The sequence below is a fragment of the Periplaneta americana genome, chromosome 2 (genome assembly GCF_040183065.1).
Source record: "Periplaneta americana isolate PAMFEO1 chromosome 2, P.americana_PAMFEO1_priV1, whole genome shotgun sequence".
Lineage (NCBI taxonomy): Eukaryota > Metazoa > Arthropoda > Insecta > Blattodea > Blattidae > Periplaneta > Periplaneta americana.
Genome location: NC_091118.1, coordinates 109,430,145 through 109,457,400, shown reverse-complemented (window position 1 = coordinate 109,457,400; position 27,256 = coordinate 109,430,145). Strand labels below are relative to the sequence as shown.

Sequence of the window (27,256 nt, the reverse complement as noted above, 5' to 3'; positions counted from 1 at the left end):
CATGTAGTTCCGTATTCCATTAACGGTCGCACTAACGTTAGATATGCTATTTCCCTCAATTTGGGGCTAGCCTTTCTCAAGATTCTCATAATAAAGTGAAGTGCCCTCCATGCTTTACCCGTAACATTGTCAACATGCTCTCCCCAAGAAAGTTTGGAGTTTAAATACACTCCTAGGTATTTACAACATTGTTCTTGCGGAATTACAACACCACTGAATTCGTAATTAAGACTAGTTTCCTCTCGGGTTTTACAAAATGTTATAGATTTACTTTTAGAACCATTTATTTTCATCCTATGCTTTAACGCCCAGTTATAAATTTTATTCAAGTCTGTTTGAATAGCATCTACATCTGAATTATTTCTAATCTTTCTATAGATAATGCAGTCGTCTGTAAATAGCCTCATATTTGATGTAATATTCTGGAATAGGTCATTTACGTATATTATAAAGAGTAATGGACCCAGAACGCTGCCCTGTGGTACCCCTACCCCTGAACTTATATTTCCAATTTCCGATATTTCATGACCTACTCTAACTCTCTGGGTTCTACCGTTTAAGAATTCTTGGATCCATAGCACCACTCTTTTATCTATTCCTAGCCTACTTAACTTATCTATTAATATGTCATGTGGCACCAAATCAAATGCTTTCGAAAAATCAATCACAACTGCATCGATTCTTCCGCCTCTATCTACCTCTTCAGCTAGATCCTGAACCAGCGACGTAATTTGACTATCACATGAGAAGCCTTCCCTAAAACCATGCTGGCGGTTGTAAAACCAGTCTTTCGCATTTAGAACATGACGAATATAATCCGATATCAAATGTTCCATGACTTTACATACGGCAGATGTAAGGCTAATCGGTCTGTAGTTTCCGACATCTAATTTATTTCCACCTTTATGTATGGGTACCACTATAGCTGATTTCCTCCGTCTGCAGCTGTTACCATGCTGACAGCCGAATCCGAGGTTCGCGGGTTCAAATACAGTCGAGGTCAATGCAATTTAGAGGACGGTAAAATCCTTAGCATGGCTTCTCCCGAGAGGGAAGTAAAGTTATGAAGTTCGTGAAAGAACACTATCCCTGATAGAGGAATCCAGGCAAAATTCATCGGCCATTTTTCGGCCACGTTGAATTTCAGCTTTGAATAACCTCTGCAGATGAAGGCATTGTTAAATAAAATACAATATTTTTATTGCTATGTACAGTACCGGTATGTATGCTTTTCACACTCCCATTCATGTTTACTACTAGCCCATTACTTAGACTTTTTCAACTGGCTGGAGAGCGTTACAATGTTGAATGACAGCACTGACATCCGGTCATATAGCTATCACTCACTTATCAACGTACAATTTATTTATCGTCCTATTACTAGTAAAACCAGTTAAGACCAGTAATGCAAGTTTTGTAAAAACAAGAATTAAAACTTTATTAATGCACGAAAAATCATAATAAATTCTTCAAATAAAGTAAGTGGTTTGTTGCCTGCATGCAACATTTCGGACTTATTTCATTTTAGTAGAATACAGAGCACGGAAAGATAAGTGGGACTGTACTTATTTTACACAAAAAGTGGACTTAATCGGCTTTACTAGTAATAGGACGATATATACATAGGTAGATCTTACATTATATGCACACATACATTTTAAAATTTATTTTACATGTCTTTTAACTTATTTATTTCCCTTATTTATTTTTCTCTTACTTTCTAAAGGTATGTTCCTAAGGATTTTATTATCTGTTCATTTGTAATTCTTGATAGCGTATTGTATACCTGCCGCGCAAGAATTAATGTTGATGCAGCCGAGCGTAACTAGAACGCCATGACCGCACTGGTAGAAAAGGTGGGGGGGGGGGTAAGAAGGGGTAGTAAGCCAGTCGCTCTGAGGAGCTACAGTTCTGCAGGTCTCATTCATTTATTTCACATCTTTTGCCTGGCAACCCGACAAGAAAAAGTTTATTTTGCACGAAGTCAAGTGTTCAAAATGTGCTTCATCGTTGGTTAAATAGTCTATTTTGGAACTCCTCGCGAACGTTTTGGTGTGTTTCCTTACTAATCCGATTACAGTCTTGGGTTATTATATTTTTTAGCTCTTAATATTCTCAGGCGGAGGAGTGTAAACAACTGATTTCAAATGATCCCATAGGAAAAAGTCGATCGGCGTCAGGTCTGGAGATCTCGCCGACCATTCTACAGCACCTCTCCTACCAATCCATTTTCCAGGAACTCTTCTATCCAGCCATTGTCGCACAGGTACTGCATAGTGTGGGGGAGTTCCGGCCTATTGAAAATGCAAATTTTGTTCGTCCAACACCAGGTTTTCTTCATTGACTTGGTTCTCTAGCGACAGTGTGATAAATGAATCAATTAAATTTTCTAATATGTTCAGATACAATTCTCCAGTCAGGTTTTCTTCAATGAAAATCAGCCCAACAATATCATTCCCAAAAATTCCAGCCCACACTTTGAAATTCTGAGGAAACTCGGTATTATATTCACGAAACACATGAGGATTTTCAATGTCCTAGTACCTACAATTGTCTTTGTTGACAAACTCATTTAAGAAAAAAGTCGCTTCATCACAACCAAATATTTCGTGTCAAATTTGGATCATCTTCAATTCTCTGAGATATATGTTCACCAAATTCTACTCTTCTATCAAAATCGTCTTCGCTGAGCTGTTGGTGACTTTGTATTTTGTAAGGGAAAAATTTGTTCATTTTCAGCACTTTATGTATGGAACCAACCGAAATTGTTGTTACAACAGCTACTTTTGGAATGGAGGTAGTGGGTTCATTAATGAAATGACCTAGTATTTCAATCTGCGAAGTTTCATCGAGCTTTCTAGGTTGACCATTTGCTTTATTGCACACAGAACCAGTTTCTTCAAATTTCCGTATTAGATCTATGACATATCGGTGACTTACGTTTTTCTCACGATGCCTCTCGTTGAAAGCTCTAGCAGTTCTACGAGCACAACGGTTTTCATCTCCATAAATAAATACGATTTCTGTTCTCTCTTGAAGGGTATACACCATTTTACAATAATTTAATACACGAACTCAACTATTAAAAGAAATGTTCAATGATATTTGTAGCTTCAGCTCTAATAGTAACAAAATTCGACGTTGAAATAAACGAATGAGATATTTACACAATTGAATGCTCTTTCATATTTAAGTACCGTATAAAATATAGGGGTGCCATTTGAAATTTCAAAGTGGTGGCGGCTGGGGTGGGGGTGAAATCTAAAATGCAATTAAGCCTGGTTTCGGACTTCCCCCTCAATATCTAAATTGACTTATTTTTTTTGTTTAAATTTAATTGAATTTAAATAATTAGTTATTTAGACTGGGAAGTTCTGAAATGAAGGCCCTGTATGTACAGTTCATCATAATGACGTGTGACAAACAACAAAGCTCTAGGTGGAATTCGAACGTTCGACAGTAAGACAAAATATTTAAAGTCGCATGTGTTGTCGTTGCGTATAGTGAGGTCACGTAAGAACAGTTCCTAAACAGCAAATATTGCCGTCTTGTCAGTGTTGCCAACTGTTACAAGATATCACACGATCCTATAGTACTAACTTAGGCTATTTTACTTACCGTACTCTACCTTTATATTCAAGGTTATTCTAAATAATTCAATAATTTGTACTATATTTTCGTAGGCAAACTATACGAAAAAGGGATCGACATGTTAGGTATTTTGTCTGGCAATCTGAAATTCATTGATTCACGAGACCTAACCTAAAAATGTATTTTGTTTGACCACATGAAATTATTAATACTAACTCCGAAAACTTACCTGACTATAGTCTTGAATTATAACCACAACGCAACATATAAAATAATTATTATGTATTAATATTAATACTGATATTAATTAATTTATTAGTATGTTCAAATTTCACGCTTCCAGTAATCAGCTCAGAAAACTAGTACAATTTTAATTTCGTGGAATTCCAGTACCGACAACGTTTGTCTCAGCTGCCAACATACCAGTTACACAATCACTGCCATTTGTAGTATTTGTCAGTATCGAAATTCGAAACGAAGTTGGCAAAAGAAAATTCAACCTGCAAACTAGAAAATCACCACAATCCACTTGCATATGTAGTAATGGAGGGAAAAATGGTTAGGTTTCACCCTTAAGGTATGAAGTAAGCTGACCCGGACTATTCATCGCGTTTGGTACTAATATATAGATGAAAAATCCTTTGCGGAACTTGGAGCGTCTGTTTTTTTTTAACTAACCAGGAAGAAACGCAAATAGAAGTCAGCCATGGGATCGTAGTACCTTGCTTATCGCATGCCGTCATCATAACTTGCCTTGAAGGTTGTTTGCTCCTATATACACAATATACGTTTATTACTTTATCATGCCTACTTTTCCTTAATGCTATCTGAAGGAAGTACAGTAACAATGAAAACAAATACTACAATATAAATCTATAGGCCTGTATTATAAAGTGGATTCTGAGAGGTCAGTAGGAATGTTTCGGTTCTAATAAAATACTAGGACATGCGATAGCATAGTGCTTAAGGCTCTATACTAAAAGCCGAAGCCCATGGGTTCCATTCCCAATGTAGTCATGGACTTTTCGAGTAATTGATCTAATCCTTCCGGTTGCACTGTGAGCACGCATAAGTACCAGAGAGTATTTCTTGGGATAAAGGCGGGAAGTACGTAGAACTGGCATCCATACTGCTATTGATACACAGTGAGAGACAACCTTCCGCTATTCTGTTTGCCTCCATAGACTGTAATTGGGTTAATATTTTTTTAATAATATGAAATTCAGAAAGAATTATGATGTTGGAAAAAACATTTTAGAGAGTTTATGCAAATACGCGTTTTCAATATTACTGATATTGAAATGTTGTTTTCAACATGCCGTCTGTCCGTTCGTGTACATAATATGTACATATTATAGTGATTTCTTCTAAATTGTTGTCGTTTAATCGACTGTCCGAAGACAGGTCTGAACCTCACAAGTTGATACCAACATGGCACCACTTATGAGGCAACTAGGCCAGGAGATAATAGAGTAGGGTGGCCAGTTCCTTTCCCCCTCCATTGCATACATCGCCGATTAGCTACATATTACACTAATCAGATGTACCGGTATACAAATAGTTGTTCTTCCTCTGATAAATATCGTCAAGTGAGATATACTGCCTGGGAATAGATGCACATGTCAGCCAAGACTTCAATCAGAGGTATCTTCTAAATTGTTAGACGAATTTTGTTCATATTCAGTATCTATGGGTCAATTCATCTGGAAATGTTAAGAATTAAATAGTCTATATTTCTTTTTTCTAAAACTAATTTGGCTTCAATTGAAACAAGTAAGAGAAAACGGCAATTCACTTAAATTCGGCTCTAACGAGTTTTAATTATTTTGCATCTTACAAAAGAAAATGGTATAGACAGGAACTTTATCAGAGAAATACACTAGTATTTACGGAATTTGGGCCTACATCTTCAATATAAAACTTCTTGAGGCAAGAATTTTAGTACCTACTTAAATATTACTAAGATATTGCAATTTTATCATATTTTGAGAAGGATATGTCAAAAAGACCAAATTATTAGTAGTAAATAAAACTCCGAACCTTCCTGCCAATATCAAAGTTGAAAATGTTAAAAAAGAAGTGAATCACTTTTATTACAAATAATAATGGAAGTATGCCTAGAGTTAAAAGTGGCTTTCAACAATTTCACTCCACCACTGACAGTCTGATTATATTGGCATCAGAAATCCAAGACGCCTTCAATCACAGACAACCCCTCATGGCAATCAGTTCATACTGAACAAGCTTTCGATATGACATGGAGAACTTAAAATATAAAATAATAGGTAATAAGTTTAGTTTCATCCAGAATTTCCTCTAATACCGTACGATAAGGGTCCGTTATAATAATGTAGTGTCCAAACAGAAAGACCATGGGTATAATGGTGCTCCTCATGGTTCTATTCCCACTTGCTATTAATGATATTCTTCATAATATTTCTGCACCTACGAAAGGCTATTTGCTGATGACCTTATTATTTTTTGCAAAGGATAGAACAATTCTACGACCAAAGCCCTTCTTTAACACTCAAACAAAAATTCAATCATGGGGTCACAAATCGGTTTAGTTTCTAAAAAAATCTTCTAAATTTTCCAAATCCTGGCTTTTACTCCCAAGGAAGACTCATTGAAGTAGTAAAACCTATCAAAGTATTGGGATTAATCTTCGATCAAAAACTATCTTGGACACTACATATCACAACTTTCAAAGAAGAATGTCAAAGACAACTTAATGTACCCAAAATCAAAGCATACCGTAACTGAGATGCGGACTACAGTATTCTGAAACTAACTTATCATGCCTTAATTAGAAGCAAAACGAATCACCATTGGGTCGCAGAATACAATTAAGTATCAAATACGCAATAAAAGTTACGGCGCTTCCCCATTCGAAGATATATTCATACATCTTCCCCAGCATCGACAGGAATAGATCTTACCAATGACAGTAACTCTCATTACCATTCCATCTGAGATTAAATAACTACCTGTATCAAATTATACAGTGCGTATACTAACTGGCTCCTCAGTGAAGCAAGAGGCAGCTATGTAAACTTGATACTGTGAAGAGCCTGGTTTGAACGTAGGAATATAACATTCCTCTCTCGCTCCCTCCCACCCTCCATCATTCAATACGCCAAGGTCATTGACTCTACCTGCACAATACCAACACAACTCCTCGAGTCTCCGCATTCTTCTTGTCACTCCTACCGCGGAGCCAGTTAGTATACAGACTGTATAATATCCATAAAATTATGATTAGAGATCTCCACGACTATCCATCTTGGCAACTTCAAACTTCTCAGATAAACATCGATATAGCACTTCATGCAAGAACGAACATCGATGTGTTTACCTACAAACTCCTCATTCAAGAAACCTGCAACAACCTAAGCAACCACCATTTTCACCTACACTGACGGCTCCAAAACGGATTATGGTAACGAATGTGCAGTTATATTCCCTGAAGAAACTCATAAATATAAATCACCCAATCATTATTCCATCTGCTGCTACGAACTCTACATCATATACCAAACAGTACTCCACAATGCATCGTCAAATCACAACTCATAATATGTAATAATCTCAGATTCTCTAATGACTCTACAAAGCTTCCTAAATCGTACATCTGACCTGGAACTTTTACAGGATACTCATTCTTTATTCACCTCTGTCTATAATGCAGGCAAAGAAATTTTATTTTTATGTATTCCTTCCTATCAAGGCTTATCAGGTAACGAAGAAGCCGACAAAGCTGCTAAAGACATCATTCTGCTACTACTAGAAGATATGAACATCCCAATACTATACATAGACGCACAGAACCACCCTTCCAAAGTACCCATAGAGAAATGCAAACACAGCTGGAATTAACTACTACCACCAAGCAAGCTACAAATTATAAGAAAAGGATCTTCCTCACCTCATCACACGAAGTACCTTACCGTAAAGAATAGGTGAAAGTTACTCGAATTAGAATTGGTCACTCTTACCTCATTTATTCTTACATTCTTTTCAAATAATCTCAACCAAATGTAGTCTTTATCTAAACAAACCTATGTGGCAGAGTTCAGCCAATTCTGAAACAAATTAATTCTCTAGCTGAATATACGTATTGTCATTAACATAGATTAGATTTGCTAATGCTAACTATTACATTAGTTGATATAATGTGCGTATCCTTTCTGCTGATCTTTAAGGCATATGTAAAGTATTTTCCATTATAAAAAGTAGTCCACAAAGAACAATTGCAATGCTGGATCACGTGATAAAAAGATGATTACCTCGTTCAGTTCCCATGAGATGGAACCTTCATTCTCTAACTGTAAAAGTAATGTTTAAATACGGAAGAAAATATAATGGTGTGTTTGAAAGTTATTTTAAATGACGTAATTGCAAACATAAATAATATCCCACTTGCATCAGAATTAGAGATGGCCGATATTTCACAAACCGATATTTTGTCACAGGTATTTTGTTGTAATTTATAAACCTGTGACTGATGATGCGAAATATGTAACAAAATATCGCTATCCAAATCTGCTCCGTAATACAAAGAGTATTGAATATTCAGTACCCTCTTAAATATCACAGCAGAATAACAGAGTTAAGCCATAACAGTCAAACAAGATTAAAGTAATCAAATAGAATATAGAGGCGTAAGAAATTGTTTCTCTATTATATTAATAGATAGATGTATAGGCATTTTGCGTCTTAGACGAATGTATGTGAAATAATTCCACCTATTTTAGATACCAAGAAGTTATTCTAAAATGAATTATTTTATTATATTATTTTTAGAATTGAAATTTGTTACCAGTATTTACAAATTGTGTAACTTAACACTAGTGACAAAATTTGTAATTTTACTTAAATATTATGTCTATAATTTTTATAAGCCCCTTCATTTACTTCGTGCTAGAGTGCGGACTTATCACTCAGCGAACTTGAGTTCGATTTCCGGCGTTGATTGGAACGGTACTTGTGGAGAATACGATCGGAGAATGAGAGTTCTTCCGTTTCCCTCAACATTACAAATCTTATTCCATCAACACTCCTTATTTTCAACTTACTCTTCTCCTCATTACATGCCAGCAAGAGATATAATTAGAAGGTTGTGCGTGAGCTTCGGTGATGGATGGAGATGACCAGCCAGGCTATTGTTTCTGTGAAGCACTCAATACAGTGCACAGGTAATAGATAATCTGAGAAGTTGAGTGGGAGTGTATCACTGCACATGGAAATATTCCCGGTGCTAAGCGATGGATGCCTTGTGGCGAGACTTCCTAGCATACGCGGAAGAGAGATGCTACGCATAACTGGTAAGACCAGCTGATATTATTCATTCAAGGATCGTATGTAACATCTGTTGGCCGTTTGGAACCTTTCTGAGCCATCTATGCGATAACTCCCGGGCTGAAAAGCCAGGGATTTCTGTTCTTCTGACCCATACCTCCTGAATGCTATTTGCATAAAGGACCAAGATTCTAATATAAATAAATATGTTTCCAATATCCACGATAGAATAACTAATCACGTTTTACAACTATGCATTAATTCCTAATAATTGTATTATAATTTTGACAGTAGTATATATAATATGTAATAATCATTGAAACATTTTTCAATAAACGCATTATATATTTTAGTGTGTACCAAACTATAACCTCAGTCTAGTATATACAGTCACGAAGCTCAATACGTAGTATATATGCATCCATAGATAGTTGCTAACCACTAGGATCGCTACTATCGCCTCATTACAGACAATGCGAAATAGTACCTGCACAGTCTATTGTTCCTAGTATCCTCATCAATTCAAGATTCGTGACTGTATATACTAGACTGTGCTATAACCCCAATATACCTTATGGTGAATCAATAACAATAATACACAATTTACAACTCGCTTTAAAAAGTCAACAATACGTAGAGCTAAATCTCTGTCTATCCGTCTGTGCAGTCTTTCCTCCTATTTTGACGTGTATTCATTCAATATATTCCGGAATTTTTCACACGAAATGTAAGAATTTGTATTCTAAAATAATTAAGTTTTATTTTAACCCCATTAGCAAGTATAGTATAAACAGGCAACATACATCGGTTCTAATGATTTTTATTGTTTTATATAAAATATTGTCGAATGAGAATAGCCTAAAATGCAAGTTCAGAGTAATTTTTACATGCTAATAATATACTTCAAGTTTAAAACTTTCAGATGTTGTAATGTTACTAAAGCCGATTTCAAGATTCTAACATAGATAATGCAAAATGTAAAAACTTGTAAAAATACAAAGTTGTATTTGATATAAGTGTTTCGTTTTAAAGAAATGATAACGCGTAGCATTAAAGCTGCACTATCTTCTGGCATATCAACTGTTCAACAGTTGCAGCGTACTGTAAGTGCATAGTGATAGTAATGTCAGTTCTAATAATGATTACGTTGAATATTATATGGTGCAGCAGATAGTAAATAATGTAAAAATGGAAAAGCGATGGCAGGGATATAGGAATATTCCGAGAAACCTATATCATGCACTATATGTGTCCATTAAAATAGTACCAAGTTTCGATGAAATATGAACCAATGATTACGGGAAGGTAGAGTGTTCCACTAGCAGTTCCATTAAAAAATAAAATAACTATTTCGTTTCGTGAAGGACGTGCACGGCATTTAGTAATTTTAGCGCCATAAAGTAAATATCATGAATCAAGAACTGACAAATCTCAGAGATAAGATTAAGAGTAAATCTTAGTTACTAGAAAATTATGGTTGAAGTATGAAGATACAAGTAAAAAATCAATTAAATATGTTTTAATTAGATAAAATGTCCCTGATTGAGGTTCTGGCTGATATGTAGGCCTATATCATTATCAAGCAGTACATCTCACTTGACGATACGTGCCAGAGGAAGAACAATTTTGTATGCATCAGAAGTCTGAATAGTGTATTATGTAGGCCTAACTAGCCGGCGATGTGTGCAATGCAGAGGGAAAGGAACTGGCCACCCTACCTCATTATCTCCTGACTTAGTTGCCTCATAAGTGGTGCCTTCTTGGTCTCACTTGTGAGGTGCAGACCTGTCTTCGGACAGTTGACTAAACAACAACAAACAACAATTAGATAAAAATAAAATCGATGTTTGGCTACACCAAGCGCATCGACTGCAGAATGACAGATTTACGACAAAAATAATTATAAATCATAATATAGTTGAAGTCTAGTCCATAGTAGTTGAAAACTGACATAGCAAATTTAACAAAATTACAAAAATAAAAAAAAAAACCATCATTTTATTGGTTTAAACAGCGTAATGCATGAAAAAGATACGTAGGCCTATCGGAAAATACTAATTTTAAACAGAAACTGTTTTATAATGCAATACACATTTAAAATTAAGTAACTAGTTCAACTTTGAGTGGCTAAAATGAATAAAATACATATATTTCATGCCAAAAATAAAACGGAATGGAGTTTAGAATCATCAGACTCATTTGCTTCCTAAAGAGGATTGGAAATGTTACATCACATCAAGTTACTAAGCATCGTGTCGCTAGTCAGCTTTCCGGCCCGGCCAGGGGAGAGTATCAAAAATATCTCGAGACTGCCTCGGCCATGGCGAGCCCAGAAATAAAGCCCTCATCTCATCCAGACAAGCTCACAAGGAATGCAGTCTCGGGAGAGAGACGCTACACCTCGAACCTCGCTCGTAGTCGACTGTGTTTTGTTTCCCGACAGTGAGTCACAGTTTCGTAACTTTAATGAACAAACGAACATCGTATCAATTCATTTCCAAAAGCAACAGCGAATTCACTATTTTTCTGAGACACTCCGTTTCCGCCGTGGGGTGGTTATGTCTCGTTTATCTCTCGGACGGGTACCTCATACATACTGTATGTCCTAAGATAGTCGAGCTGCATTCATCGTAGCACACGCTTATTATTTACAATAATATGGAAATAATTTAAAATCTTTTCACACTACCAAATAAACAGCGTCATTAAATAGCATTCTGATTATATTGTGTATTATGCAGCAGTTAAAATAAGCACTATTTACAAATTTGTTGAATGAATATTTTATTTGATCACAATAATTTCTCGTAATTCCTTTCCACTGTAAAGTCACACTTCTCTGATTGTTGGAATTCTGTAATCCCTCTCCCTTTGATTCACTGTTAACAGTGAAAAGTGTCATCCTCGCACAACTGATCTGAGCTAACACGTCGAAGTCTCTTCCCTCGCCGCAAATCCACACACCTTCGTACAGATTTGTTGATGGGAAAGTTTAGTATGGTTCAAATCTTGTTTACTGGCCAATTTGTAGATGCTGCGAATAAATTATTACTCGTAACAGACTTTTTCTTCAGGACATAGCTTTGTACTGTTTATTTAGGACTGTTTCGTTTGTAATTAATGCAAACATTATCACGCCGCCGTGACGTCGTGGTAAGGCATTCTGCCTAGGACTCGCGTTACTGAATGCACGCTAGTTCCAATATCACGGGGAAATAATTTTTCTCACGAAATTTTGGCCAGTATATGAGACCGGTGGCCACCCAACGTCGTGATGCACTTAGGGAATTACGATAGATAACGAAATCCGGTTATGAAAACCAGCTATAAAAGCTGCGGGGTTCACCGTGCTAACCACACGATACCTCCATTCTGGTTGAATGATCCTTCACCTCTGCTTCGGCAAGTGGACGTGAGGCTAGCAGCCAACTGGTCGGTCTGGACCCTTAAAGGGCTGTAGCGCCACGGATTATTATTATTACTATTATTATTATTATTATTATTACTACCACTATTATTATTATTATTATTATTATTATTATTATTATTATTATTATTATTATTATTATTATTATTATTATTATTATTACAGTTGTATTCGATTAATTAAAATGTGTCTCAGTGAAACGTACAGCAGAGTTCGTATAGGTCAATTTCTGTCAGATGCGTTTCCAATCCACTGTGGGCTAAAGCAAGGAGATGCACTATCACCTTTACTTTTTAACTTTGCTCTAGAGTATGCCATTAGGAAAGTCCAGGATAACAGAGAGGGTTTGGAATTGAACGGGTTACATCAGCTGCTTGTCTATGCGGATGACGTGAATATATTAGGAGAAAATCCCCAAACGATTATGGAAAACACGAGAATGTTACTTGAAGCAAGTAAAGAGATAGGTTTGGAAGTAAATCCCAAAAAGACAAAGTATATGATTATGTCTCGTGACGAGAATATTGTACGAAATGGAAATATAAAAATTGGAAATTTATCTTTTGAAGCGGTGGAAAAATTCAAATACCTGGGAGCAACAGTAAAAAATATAAATGATACTCGGGAGGAAATTAAATGCAGAATAAATATGGGAAATGCCTGTTATTATTCGTTTGAGAAGCTTTTATCATCCAATCTGCTGTCAAAAAAAAACTGAAAGTTAGAATTTATAAAACAGTTATATTACCAGTTGTTCTTTATGGTTGTGAAACTTGGACTCTCACTTTGAAAGAGGAACATAGGTTAAGGGTCTTTGAGAATAAGGTGCTTAGGAAATTATTTGGGGCTAAGAGGGATGAAGTTACAGGAGGTTACACAACACAGAACTGCACGCATTGTATTCTTCACCTGACATAATTAGAAACATTAAATCCAGACGTTTGAGATGGGCAGGACATGTAGCACGTATGGGCGAATCCAGAAATGCATATAGAGGGAAAAAGACCTTTGGGGAGGCCGAGACGTAGATAGGAAGATAATATTAAAATGGATTTGAGGGAGGTGGGATATGATGAGATAGAGACTGGATTAATCTTGCTCAGGATAGGGACCAATGGCGGGCTTATGTGGGGGCGGCAATGAACCTCCGGGTTCCTTAAAAGTCAGTAAGTAAGTATTATTAAGGTTGATTTCCCTTTTTTTTTTAATTACTAAATTATGTGTAATATTATCATCATACTACTTTAAATTTATTTCAGCATACATACTACAGTATATATTTCAGGTGCATTGTTCCTGAATCAGTTGACTTGTAGATATAGTATGTAGGTTCAAAGAAAGGTGGACAGAAGGGCGAACGGACTGACGAATAAAAGGATAGGATAAATGCATGTTAAAATACTTATTTGGAGTAAAGAATTTGAAAATTTTAAATTTAAATTATGGTTTATTTAACGACGCTCCAACTGCAGAGTTATATCAGCGTTGTCGGTGTGCCGGAATTTTGTCCCGCAGGAGTTCTTTTACATGCCAGTAAATCTACTGACATGAGTCTGTCGCATTTAAACACACTTAAATGCCATCGACCTGGGCCGGGATCGAACCCGCAACCTTGAGCATAGAAGGCCAGCGCTATACCAACTACGCTACGCAGGCCGACTAAAGGATTTGAAAGCATATATTTTCATGTAAATTCGAGCTACATTTTCAAATATCATAATACCTTTTCTGTAGTTCGTATAGTGAGAATATAAAAGTAAAAAACGCAACACTACTATGAATGACAGGTTATCAAAGTCTCGACGGAAATGAAGAGAGAGGTGGTCTGCCCAGAAGGTAACAAACACTCCTGTTACTGATCCAGAACCACTTGCCACTTGTGGTATTGGTAGAGCGATGATATAATCCATCAGTTTAAAAAAAAAAAAAAAAAAAAAAAAAAAAAAAAAAAAAAAAAAAAAAAGCACTCAGGTAGACTGAGACGCTCCGTCAGGGTTTCCAGATAAAGGAAACACAACCGTCGTACTAACTTATGAAAAATGTACTTCAGCATAAAATTGTACTTTTCACCTTACTATTTTTATAGATAGTGCATGCAAACATATTTTACATAACACTAAAGAAAGTGGTTCATAGACCTATTTATAATTATACCAGTAAATTTTTGTTCAAATTAAGAATATTACTAATTATTTTTCACATCTACAGTGACATTTAACACTCAAACATCAGCATTTCATCAATACTGTCAACTCCGTAAAGCATGCACGATCACGCTTATAGTCAGAAACATAATTATACTGAAAGTCAGCAGAAACTTGTCTTTTGCCAGCGCGACGGCAGATATTTAATATCAATCAATGCTTCAGCTGATATCAAATTAATAGGCCTACATCTGCAGTCGACTCAAATCCGACACTGCTATAATATCGGCGCGTTTAGACTTCTTGCGGTACTATTTAATTGATAAAAGTCTTCCATTGTCGAACATATAAGTTAGCATATCTCTGAACTCGCATTACTTTGATATAACCGCGCATTACATGAAACCTAATGACGAAGATAAATTATTATTACTTGCATGGTAGCGTAGCCACCATATAGATTTTCAAAGCATCTTTTATCCCTTTGAAGCATTTTTTTTTTTTTTTTTTTTTTTTTTTTTTTCATTTTAGTCAGCGACATACTGAATGAAGGAAGCTTGTCTAAAAAGGGACGAATTAACCTTTAATTTTATTTAAATTATAGACCAACATTATAAGTTCCAAAATAATTTTGTTCCTTCAGCAAAACTGTCGTACAAAATTGCGTACCAGATAGAGTTCGATCGTACAATTAATCAAAATAGTCGCCCTGTGCTCCGCACGCGTATTCTGTTGAGTGCTTGTCACATCTACTGTATATCTATGCGCTTGTTTGTAAACCGTGCGGTTAAGTACCGGAAACGGAGCAGGACAAGTTCGTAAGTGTGTATTTTCCTTATTTTGTGAGTATAATATTAATTGCATATATATGTAAGCTATGTAATGTGAAGTCCTTGGAAATCGGACACTCAAAACATTCGTACGTATGACCACACAAATTCTCCAATAGGACGTGGCAAGATTTTGCATGGACAGACTATTCGAGTACAGTAGTTACAAATATATTTAGATATTAGATTTTGCATGGACAGACTATTCAAGTACAGTAGCTACAAATATAATATTTAAACCCAAGTAAAAGGAACCAGGAAAACCCTTCATAACGGTACATACGAAGAACTATCTCAGATAAGTTTAAGGCAACACGACAAACAAAAATAGTACAATTGACGACTTCGATCGTGATTTCTTTGGAAGAACTTGTAAGAATGTTGCGTAAGCCGAAGAGCTCCAACTTCCTAAAGAAAACGTCCTTACTGCTCTGATGAGCAGCAAAACAGGTACCGAGTACGAGTTTCCTTACCAGAGAAGCAATGCAATGGAAATGCTACATTTAATGGGGTGCAGATATAAAATTAATGAATGTCGATCAGCAGCAATGAAATGGATGAAAATTCAAATGTATCGTTTCTATATTTAAGACATATACAACATTATCGAGAATTGGGATATCAAAAAGTACATTAGAACGAAACGTGATACGATATACTCATGACGAATTAAGGTACCGTTGGTCGGATCGAACAAGTAATTGTGGTAGCCTACCAATTTTTCTGCAGGGAAAGGATAACGATAGTAATTTTACATGCAGGGAGAAGGAATAATTTCATTCCAGGAGCACTGTTCATTACTCACAAGAGTATGTTGAATGCTCCAACTGATTACCATGGTTTATGAATTCTAAAATTTCTGAAGATTGGTTTGAAGAAAATTTGCTGAAACATCTGAAACAAACTAGGGTAAAGTCTCAAACCATTTCCGTATTCTGAATCCTGTACCTACCACTGCATTAAAAATAGATGTCAGTAAGACATTTATTCGTGAAAATAATAATTTACCCACGCTAACTCTTAACAACTAAGTTACATTTACTATAACACGTACTCATCACGGTCAGAAAATACACGTAGCTGACGAATTAGCATCCAAATATGGTCACGTTGTATGACGATTACCTCTCTACCGTTACTCATTGAATGCCTTTGGATTTGTCTAGTCAGAACTGAAGAAACTTGTGCAGTCCGAATATGCATTGGGACAACAATCTGCTCGCCAAATTTGCGATTCGATAGTGCATATCGTGGACAGAATCGATAGTAAAAGACACTGAATTAATAAATTGCATTAAACATGTTGAAGAAAAGGAAAATTAATATCGTTTCTCGGAAGTGAAGATCGAACTGATTCAGACACCCATTATGATTCGCGTGGATAGTGATTCTTTGAACTCGAAATAGTGGTGTGTTACTGTTTTGGTTCGGTGTTTACTATAAAGAGATAGCGCAACGTCGCACTGTTTACCTGAAACCTCAGTCGAGCCACGTGCCTACTGAGAGCCGCAAGTAAGTGCAAGTAGCAGCAGGGAGCTCTCTTTTCAGCGAATGAACTTTTTCATGTGAGTTTCGGAACTAGTTCCAACAAGCCAAATAGAGTTAATTTAAATAACTCAATTACAGATACACGTTATTTTGTATATGTGCTCTAAGTTTTCAATAATGTGCAGTTTCTTGTATCTAGTACAATAATCTAGTATCAATTTTGGCGGGGAACTGTACATAGCGATGCGCTTTAAATAGGGGTACGTCCCAAACGACACGTCGGAGGAAATTAAAGAGTGTGATCCAAAAATACGTTAAGTCCATTTTCATGAAAGGACTGGGTTAGTTTTTTTTTATCCACTCGTCTACAGACTGAGCGACTTTTCAAGTGACATTTATTTATTTATTTATTTATTTATTTATTTATTCTGGTGTAGTTAAGGCCATGAGGCCTTCTCTTCCACAACACCAGGAATACAAATACAATAATAGAAATAAATAGAAAAAAAATACACTATATACAAAGCAAAGCTACACAAGAAATAAAGAAAGAGAGAAAAAACACTATAAACAAAGTAAAGCCACACAAAAATATACACAGGTTGCAGTCACACAAACTTTAAATGAGTGATTAAGTATCATAATTAATTGTTTACTAACTAATTAACTAACATAAGCAAGAAACTTGCAATTTTAATCTAGATTAAAAAAGAAAAAGAAAAAAAACACAAATCAATACTTCTAGCAATACCTAAAAAACATTAACTAAGACAAAATTTTCCAATTTAATTTTGAATTGTGATAAAGTCCGGCAGTCCCTGACATCATTAGGTAACGAATTCCAGAGGCGAGGTATTTCTACAATATAGGAAGATGAGTATAAAGACGTTCTATGATGAGGGATAGAAAGAAGTGCTTGATGTCGGTTTCGAAGAGTTGTAAGAAATTGAAAGCGCGATAACAGATAATTCGGAGTAGAAGTATGCATGATTCTAAAGAGAAGAAACAGTGAATGTATTGTTCTTCGTTCCTTCAGACGCGCCCATGAAAGTAACTGGAGGGAAGGTGTTACATGATCAAATTTACGAGTATTGCAGATGAGTCGTATGCACACATTATGAACACGTTGTAATCTCTCAGCTAAGAGTGAACTTACATTAGTTAACAAGGAATCGCAATAATCAAAATGGGGCATTACAAGCGTCTGAATAATATTCTTTTTTAGACTAAGTGGTAGAAATTCTTTCATATGAAACAAGGAGTGAAGTTGAGAAAATATTTTTTTGCAAATGTGTGTTACTTGAGTGTTCCAATTTAGATCGCTATCATAAAAATGCCAAGATTTTTAACGGTTTCACTATTTAACAATAATCCCATTCAATATTATATGTGGTATAGTACTACTATCAAGAGTGCTTCGTAGACGATTATGTCCCATTACGATTGCTTGCGATTTCCAAATTTGTGTGCCCACAGTGAAATCGAATTCAAGTCTTCGTTTATTTTGTTTACTGCGTCACTAGTCTCGTCAGGGTGGAAATGCAAATAAATTTGTAAGTCGTCAGCATACATATGGTATCTGCAGTGTTTTATCATATTAGTCACGTCATTAATATAGATCATGAAGAGTAAAGGTCCGAGAACTGATCCTTGTTGAATTCCAGATTTCACGACACACCATTTTGAAGAATAATCGCATGCAATGACACATGTTGACGTTCGCGAAGGTAGGATTCAAACCAAGTAACAGAACTTTCAGAAAGATTCAGAAGTCTTAATTTACATAATAGAAGGTCCGTGTCAACTGTATCAAATGCCTTACTGAAGTCAAGTAATGTCAGTAATGTTAATTTACGTTCATCCGTAGCTTCACGTATATCCTCATTCACTTTTAGTAGTTCTGTAGTCGTACTATGTCCATTTCTGAACCCGAATTGGTATTCGTCCAGTAAGGCATGTTCGGTTAGATAGTTGATTTGATAGAACAAGTACAATAACAAAATTTTGGACCAGAACTGGCGTTGTTTTGGAAGAAATCAAGTGTAAAATATGATAGAAGTCTCAAATATACATTCAGAGACTGTTGGACAATATCAAAATTCAAATTTAAATTAAAAAATCACATTCTAGTTCATGGAATTTCTTGTTGAACACCTGGTTGCGCAACTTCGGCTTAACCCATGACACATAGTAAATATTGTAACTATGCTATTGTAAAATTGACAATTAATATGTAATGTATTTATTATTATTATTATTATTATTATTATTATTATCATTATTATCACTATCTATAGTGTTCTTTTGACTCTGTTGACCCTCTATAGGATTTTAATTTAATATGTATTATTTGTATTTATTTTTTGTATTTATATGTGCTATCTGGTAGGATGGAAGAGAAGGCCTTATGGCCTTAATCCTGTCAGATTAAATAAATAAATTATATATGGCCAAGTAGACTGAGCGATGTTTAGGATCACACTCTTCAATAATTGACTTCGGACAAAAAATGGACCTCCATGAAAGACGTATCACCCCTCTGAGTTTGGTGGAGAGGTCCTGAATCACCCTGTGTGTAAGAAGCATGGAAAGAATATGTGCAGCAAATGCCAGATGACAATTTCTAAAATTATAATTTATAAGTGCACGTATATTAACCAAAGAATCATCGAAATGTGAGTGCCCCAAGAGGAGGTGTAACTGTATAATGGAAGGAAGAAAAGGAGGAGAAAGTGCGGGAAGGTAAATAGAGAAGAATACATTTCATTTTCGGACTAAGGCAATGAAAAAATCAATACATATATCAAATATTAAACATAATCCTTAATTTTTAAATAACTTTACTGAAAATGACATGACTCCGACAGGCGTCTTCATAAGGTTAAAGGTTATCTAATCTATTATTCAGCGTCGGCGTTTGAGTCAATAATAGTGACGAAGAAGAAGAAGAAGAAGAAGAAGAAGAAATTAAAATAAATTCAACTAATTTTAACGTTGTTAATAATTATATTACTGTTAGTAAATTACTGTGTCTTACTAGAAGTTTAAACATAATGTGTGGTCAGCATGTAAAGCATAAATTTACAGTGGTAGCATATACATCTTTTTGTTGGCCGTGGATAACACTAGTCATTTTATTTGCCTGACTCATTTGTCGTACTCTCGTAGTAGAAGGAACACTGTAAGAAGTATTCGTCTGACGTGGAAGGTACTGTACGTTAGCATTACAATTGTCTGCAAGTCACTTTCTTATTATAATATTACTAGTGGGGGATGCATTGAAATGCGGGCTGTGCTTCACATCTTGAGGTCACCACTACATGTTTGAACACTTTCTTCGTGTATTTTCTTTTCACTGTAGCCTAAATTGTGATGGAATCGTGTGATAACGACAAATTAAACACTAATCTACCGATGTTTTATTTTTTAAGCTTGGTATTTACGAATTTGTCCCGCGCCGTGGCGTCGCGGTCTAAGGCATCTTGCCTAGGACTCGCGTTACGGAATGCGCGCTGGTTCGAGTCCTCATGGGGGAAGAAATTTTCTCATGAAATTTCGGCCAGTGTATGAGACCGGTGTCCACCCAGCATCGTGATGCACTTGGGGAGCTACGATAGGTAGCGAAATCCGGTTGCGAATACCAGCTATAACGGCTGGGGGGATCATCGTGCTAACCACACGATACCTCCATTCTGGTTGGATGATCGTCCATCTCTGCTTCGGCATATGGGCGTGAGGCCAGCAGCCGGCTGGTCGGTCTAGGCCCTTCTCGGGCTGTAGCGCCACGGATTATTATTATTTACGAATTTAATTTAACTGTATAGACGTTTCTAGTTTTTAGTGAATATAAGTCAGATCTTAAATTTGTATATTGAAATACGTGTCATCTGTTACTAAGTTAGATTAAAATGCTATATTACTGGTATTTACAGTAGAATAACATTATAACAGAATCCAGTCAACTCTAAAAAATTCTGAGAGCCTCTTTTATTAAATGTCTTGAAATTTATTGCATGTACCGGAAGGTTTTCAATACAATATTTAGTGCAACTTTACAAAAACTGATTAGAATTAGGTAAACTTAGCCTGATTAATATTAGAGGAGAAAAATTCGCTCCGGCGCCGGGGATCGAACCCGGGTCCTTGGTTCTATGTACCAAGCGCTCTCACCATTGAGCTACGCCGAAGTCCAATCCACAGCACCAGATCGACCTCCTCTCCTCCAGTGTTTTTTTCCCTTTGTGGCCTGACTCCCAGTGGAGCATGTATGTTGACATTTTATATTAAGTCAACTGCCATTATACAAGGAGCGCACTCAGTTGAGTGACTTGGTGACCGGGATTCACAGTAATATGCACAGTAATCTGTACAGTAATATGCACTGTTGCTCGAAGAATCTACTTAATGATTTTTTTTTTTTGTTCCTACAGAATACATATTATGGTAACAATTAATATTAGAGGAGATGTATTCTGTAGGAACAAAAAAGTAATAATCTTCACATAGATTCTTCGAGCAACAATACATATTACTATACAGATTATTGTGCATATTACTGTGGAATTCCGGCCACCAAGTCACTCAACTGAGTGCGCTCCTTGTATAATGGCAGTTGACTTAATATAAAATGTCAACATACATGCTCCACTGGGAGTCAGGCCACAAAGGGAAAAAAACACTGGAGGAGAGGAGGTCGATCTGGTGCTGTGGATTGGACTTCGGCGTAGCTCAATGGTGAGAGCGCTTGGTACATAGAACCAAGGACCCGGGTTCGATCCCTGGCGTCGGAGCGAATTTTTCTCTAATATTAATTATTGTTACCATAACAAATGTATTCTGTAGGAGCAAAAAAATAATAATCTTTACGTAAACTTAGTCTGAGCCTAGTAGGGTACAGTAATAATTGTAAGGCTAAAATAGTAATTTTATTTACAATCAATAACTCAGATTAAAATAATAGACATTTTTGTTCCGGTTTAAAAACATAGTTTGAAGAACAGATAGCAGTACCGGTACTTGAACAAAATTAAAAGTAAAGCTTTCACATTTTACGACAGAAAGAAGCAACAGAAAATTTAAAAAAAATTACACGATTATGTGTTAATATTATGTTACCTGCATTGCATCAAAATATTAAACTTTAGTAAATGTGGAATATGTAAAAATTCTGACTCTGTAATGGACGCTGAACATTCATGAATATGAATAACATATTAGAAAATTGGAGTAACATCTGAAGCAATCTTTTCTGAGACTACAAAGGTGAGTCCCAACGAAAATGTTCACAAACATTTTTCAAAACTTACCGACAAAATTACATAATGTAGCCTATGTACTAACTGTTCTGCCTTCTTTGTGAATACATTTTCGTTACTAGGCCATTCGTGAACAACACTTATTAACCTGATCGATTTTATCAAATTTGCCAAACGCGCATGTACGCCAACAAATGAAATAATCTCTTTAATAAGATTATCGATCATTGCAATGCTACAAGAGAACTAAACTCAATATATGGCACTAAAAAATAAATAATTCGGCATCAAATAGTTCTCTTTTAAATATTATTCCCCTGGTAGATGTGGGGAAGAGAAGGCCTAATAGCCTTATCTTTACCAGGTTAAGTAAAAAAATATTAAAATACTATTATTAAAAACATTGCAACTTCTATTATGTGATGTGTGGCAGACGAACAAAATAAAACACTGTTCGCGTTGGAAATGGATTTTTGACGTCGTTCTGCAAGATTTAGTAAATTATATCATAATTATACCCAGCACTACAATCGAAGAAAAATTTAAGTAGAAACAACAATTACAAATATCCACAAGAAAAAATAACTTTTTTGTTCTGGCTATGTCCACAGGATAGAGACCCAAAGATTACTTCAGGAAAGATGACTACTTATCCACGAACGCAAAAAGGACTGAGGAAAAACTGGTGAAAGGCCGCAACCTGCTTTAAATGTCGGAAGTGGGGGGTGCAGACAATGTGAGGAGGGTCCAAAGAATCACACTCGTATTTTTAAGTAAATAGGCAAACCTAACACTAGGCCTGCCCATTATAATTTCTCACTACTGCAGAAAAAAGTAATAATTAATAAAAATATTAGTGAAACTAATATTCGAAAACCACCAAATTATTCTCGTATCAAGTTTCTGGCAGCAGTAGCAGTATCAGAACAATTACATTCTACAGTAAAAACTTAATTACTGGTAATAAAATTTAATAATAATTTTCGTCTGCTGCTGAACTGCAGTTGACCACGATGGTCCAGAATACAAATGAATTGTGCAACAGTTATACATTATAAACAATGAGTTTAATATTTATCTATACTAATAATAAATCTGTAGCCGAAATTTTTCTGGTAATTTTCGATTTTCCAAAAATAATTGGTCCTAACATATATAATTAACCACTCTGAAACCGAAAATCGCTTTTTTGAAATTTTTGTCTGTCTGTCTGTCTGTCTGTCTGTATGTTTGTTACCTTTTCACGCGATAATGGCTGAACGGATTTCGATGAAAATTGGAATATAAATTATGTTCGTTGTAACTTAGATTTTAGGCTATATGGCATTCAAAATACATTATTTAAAAGGGGGGTTATAAGGGGGCCTGAATTAAATAAATCGAAATATCTCGCTTATTATCGATTTTTGTAAAAAATGTTACATAACAAAAGTTTCTTTAAAAATAATTTGCGATAAGTTTTATTCCTTGAAAAATTTTGATAGGACTGATATTTAATGAAATAAATGAGTTTTAAAATTAGAATAACTGCCATCTAAGGCCGTGTAATGAATTAAAAAACAAATGACTTCGTCTATAAGGGGCCTTGGACAGCAACAATGGAAAGCTATGAAAGAAAGCCTACAGAGAATGTTTCTGTGTTTGTATGAAGTAATATCGGAAGCTAAATTAACCGATTTGTATAATTAATTATTATTTCACCATTGGTAGTTTCTCTAGATGGACATAATGCTATAATGTTATTACAGTAACTTCTGATATAACATAACATAATATAATATAATATAATATAATATAATATAATATAATATAATATAATATAATATAATATAATATAATATAATATAATATAATATATAATATAATATGAAATATTATATAATATAATTTATTTGAAGGGTTCAGAACCATAGTGGGCCAAGCGCCATTTACTGAACACGTAGAAAACAAGGGTTAAAATTAAGTTATTACCATAATTCAATGGAAACCTATAACAAGTAAAATAAAATATACACATTAAATCTAAATGATGTCAATCTTCATTAAACTATGGTTGCATGTAATAAGAATTAAGAAACAGGTTAAAGGAATTGTCATTGCACCAAATGAGTGTCTCTGGACCAAAATGATCGCATTTTAATTATTTGGATGCAATTTAAATTAAGTAACATATTAAACGATTTATCCTTCTATCAAACACGAATGTTCCCTGGATCAAACGTCCTATTTTAATTATGTAATTACTTTATATTTATTTCTAACGGGTGCGGCGGAGCGCACGGGTACTGCTAGTTATAATAATAAAACTAGATATATAAAACTTTGAATTTCTGAAGCAAAAATATATATATATATATATATATATATATATATATATATATATATATATATATGCGTATTACCATCGACTTACGATGAAGCTGTCCCCATACAAACTGTTATTTCTACATTCTATTAGGATATAGAATTCTACATTAAATAGCCTAATTCATTTTTAAGTATCTACGTCCATCACTTTAGAACGACAGGAATGTGAATTTCTACATGGTCCGTATGTTTTACATATACGTGTAGGACAAAATTCCCCCTGTACACCGAAATAAGTAGAAAATGTTCCCTTTCTTAACCTCGGTACGAAGAAAGGATACTTCCGGTAACATTCTATTGCAGTAATTCTTTTATCACGTACTCTATTTTCATTATCAGTATACAGGTTTACTTTTACTGTCTTTACATACTGATATTTTCATATTTTAACGGGTATGCCCTAAGTACTAATTCCTCAGCAAAACTATCTGTCATTTCTTTAAAGAGGCGTTACATTCTTTAACTCGTATGTCCTAAGTATCTATTCATTTCTTCAGAGTTGTTATACGCAGTCCCGACAGGTTTCAAATTCAACTACCTTATAAAAAATGTAATATAAGAATATATGTTATTTCGGTTATTTTTTTTTAGATACACTGCACTTCTGTGAAGATTTACTAATCCTACTGATGATAAAATGTACACTATATTATAATTTGTGGCGGCCGTGGAGTACTCAAATGGTAATGCGAAAATACAATGCAGCCTTAAACCTTAGATCGGGAAGTTGAATCCAGCTAAAAGCATTGTTACCGGTATTTTGTATGAAGATATCTTTGTCTATTGTTGCGTTAAAAATCCCTGCATTGCTTTGAGCGAAGGTTTATAGCGTTGTGTCATCCTTATAGTTCTTTCGCTGAAAAGAGAGCTCCCTGCAGTAATACACACTTACCTGTGGCTGTCAGTAGGCACGTGGCTCAACTGAGGTTTCAGGTAAACAGTGCGACGTTGCGCTATCTCTCATTAGAAGACGACTGAATTTTCGACTGTTTATAGTAAACACCGAACCAAACCAGTAAGACACCGCTATTCCGAATCCGAAGAATCTCTATATACGCCAATCATAACGGGTGTTGGAATCAATTCGACCTTGACTTCTAAGAAACGGTATTAATTTTCCTTTTTCGACATGTTTAATGCAATTAATTCAGTGTCTTTTACTATCGATTTTGTCCACGATATGCACTATCGAATCGCACACTTGGCGAGCAGATTGTTGTCCCAATGCATTTTCGGACTGAACATGTTTCTTCAGTTCTGACTAGACAAATTCAACGGCATTCAGATAGCAATAGTGGGAGGTAGTCGTAATACAACGTGATCATATTTGGATGCTAATTCGTCAGCAAATGCAGCTTAGTTGGCGTGGGTAAATAAAATTGCTATTAACGCGAATAAACGTCTTACTGATCTCTATTTTTAATGCGGTAGTAGGTACAGGGTTCAGAATACGGACATGGTTTGAGACATTGCCCATGAGTTATTCCAGATGTTTATGCAAATTTTCCTTAAACCAATCTTCAGAAATTATAGAATTCATAAACCATGGTAATCAGTTGGAGCATCCAACATACTCTTGTGAGCAATAAATAATGCTCCCTTTCCCGTTGAAAAATTGGTAGGCTATTACAATTACCTGTTCGAATCGACCAACGGTACCTTAATTCGTCGTGATACGATACTATCACGGTTTCGTTTTAATGTACTTCTTGATAATGTTGTATTATAGGAACGCCACATTTGAATTCTCATCTATTGCATTGCTGTTGGTCGACATTAATTAATTTTATATCTATGTAGTATTTCCATCACAGCGGTTCTCTGATAAGAAAACTCTTAATCGGTAGTACTTGTTGTTTTGCTGCTCAGAGCAGTAAGGATGTTATCTAAGATTTGGGGCTCTTCGGCTTACGCAACATTCTTACATTGTTCTTCGAAGGAAATTACAATTTAAATCGTCGATTGTACGAAAGGTTTGTATCTTTATTTATCGTGTTGCCTTAAACTTATCTGAGATTTCAGTGTCGTCAACTTTTAGAAAACATTGGATGGGCTCAAGCACTTTAGTTTGAAGTTAAAATAAATAAATCTCATAAATAATAATAATAATAATAATAATAATAAAAATGATAATGATAATGATAATAATAATAAAATAATAATAATAATAATAATAATAGCTCAGGATAGGGGCCAATGGCGGGCTTGTGTGAGGGCGGCAATGAACCTCCGGGTTCCTTAAAAGCCAGTAAGTAAGTAATAATAATAGCACAACAAATTATTCGGTGGGCTCGGGCCCATAAAAGTTGGCGCCACTGCTGAGATAATTTTTCGTGCCGTTATGAAGGGTACTCCTGGTTCTTACACTTACACCATCCTTGAAATATCTACTGTACTTGTAACTACTTGAATAGTCTGTCCATGGAGAATTTGTGGGTTTATGCGTACGGATATTTTGAATGTCAGATTTTCAAGGACGCCACATTATATAGCTTACGGATGTATAAAATTAATACTATAACTTACTTAAAAATTAAGGAAAATATACACTTACAAACTTGTCTCACTTCGTTTTAGACACTTAACCAAACTGATATATACAATAGACGTGACAACATGGCAAGCAGTCAACCGAAATACGCGTGCCGAGAAACCGGTGTGATTAAGGTTCTCTGTCTACCTGAGTACTCTCTTAAAAACGGAAGGACTATATCTCGGGAATCCCACTGTGTATATGTAGCGTTGGATAGAAAAATAAACCTGGAATGGTACATACTTCTATAGGGAAATAAAAACTGAAAAAAACATATACAATTTCTCTACCAAATTAATAGTTTACCTAAGGTGGTGATTGAG

General features: G+C 35.3%; 1 protein-coding gene and 1 non-coding gene across 2 annotated transcripts in view; both read right to left on the bottom strand.

Annotated features, from left to right (window-relative positions):
• The window catches only part of LOC138694496 (trimeric intracellular cation channel type 1B.1), a 60,872-nt gene that overhangs the window by 31,814 nt on the left and 1,802 nt on the right, over positions 1-27,256 (bottom strand). The window lies entirely within an intron of this gene.
• TRNAY-AUA (transfer RNA tyrosine (anticodon AUA)) lies at positions 20,893-20,965 on the bottom strand. Its single transcript has one exon. It is a non-coding gene; the product is annotated as a tRNA-Tyr (tRNA).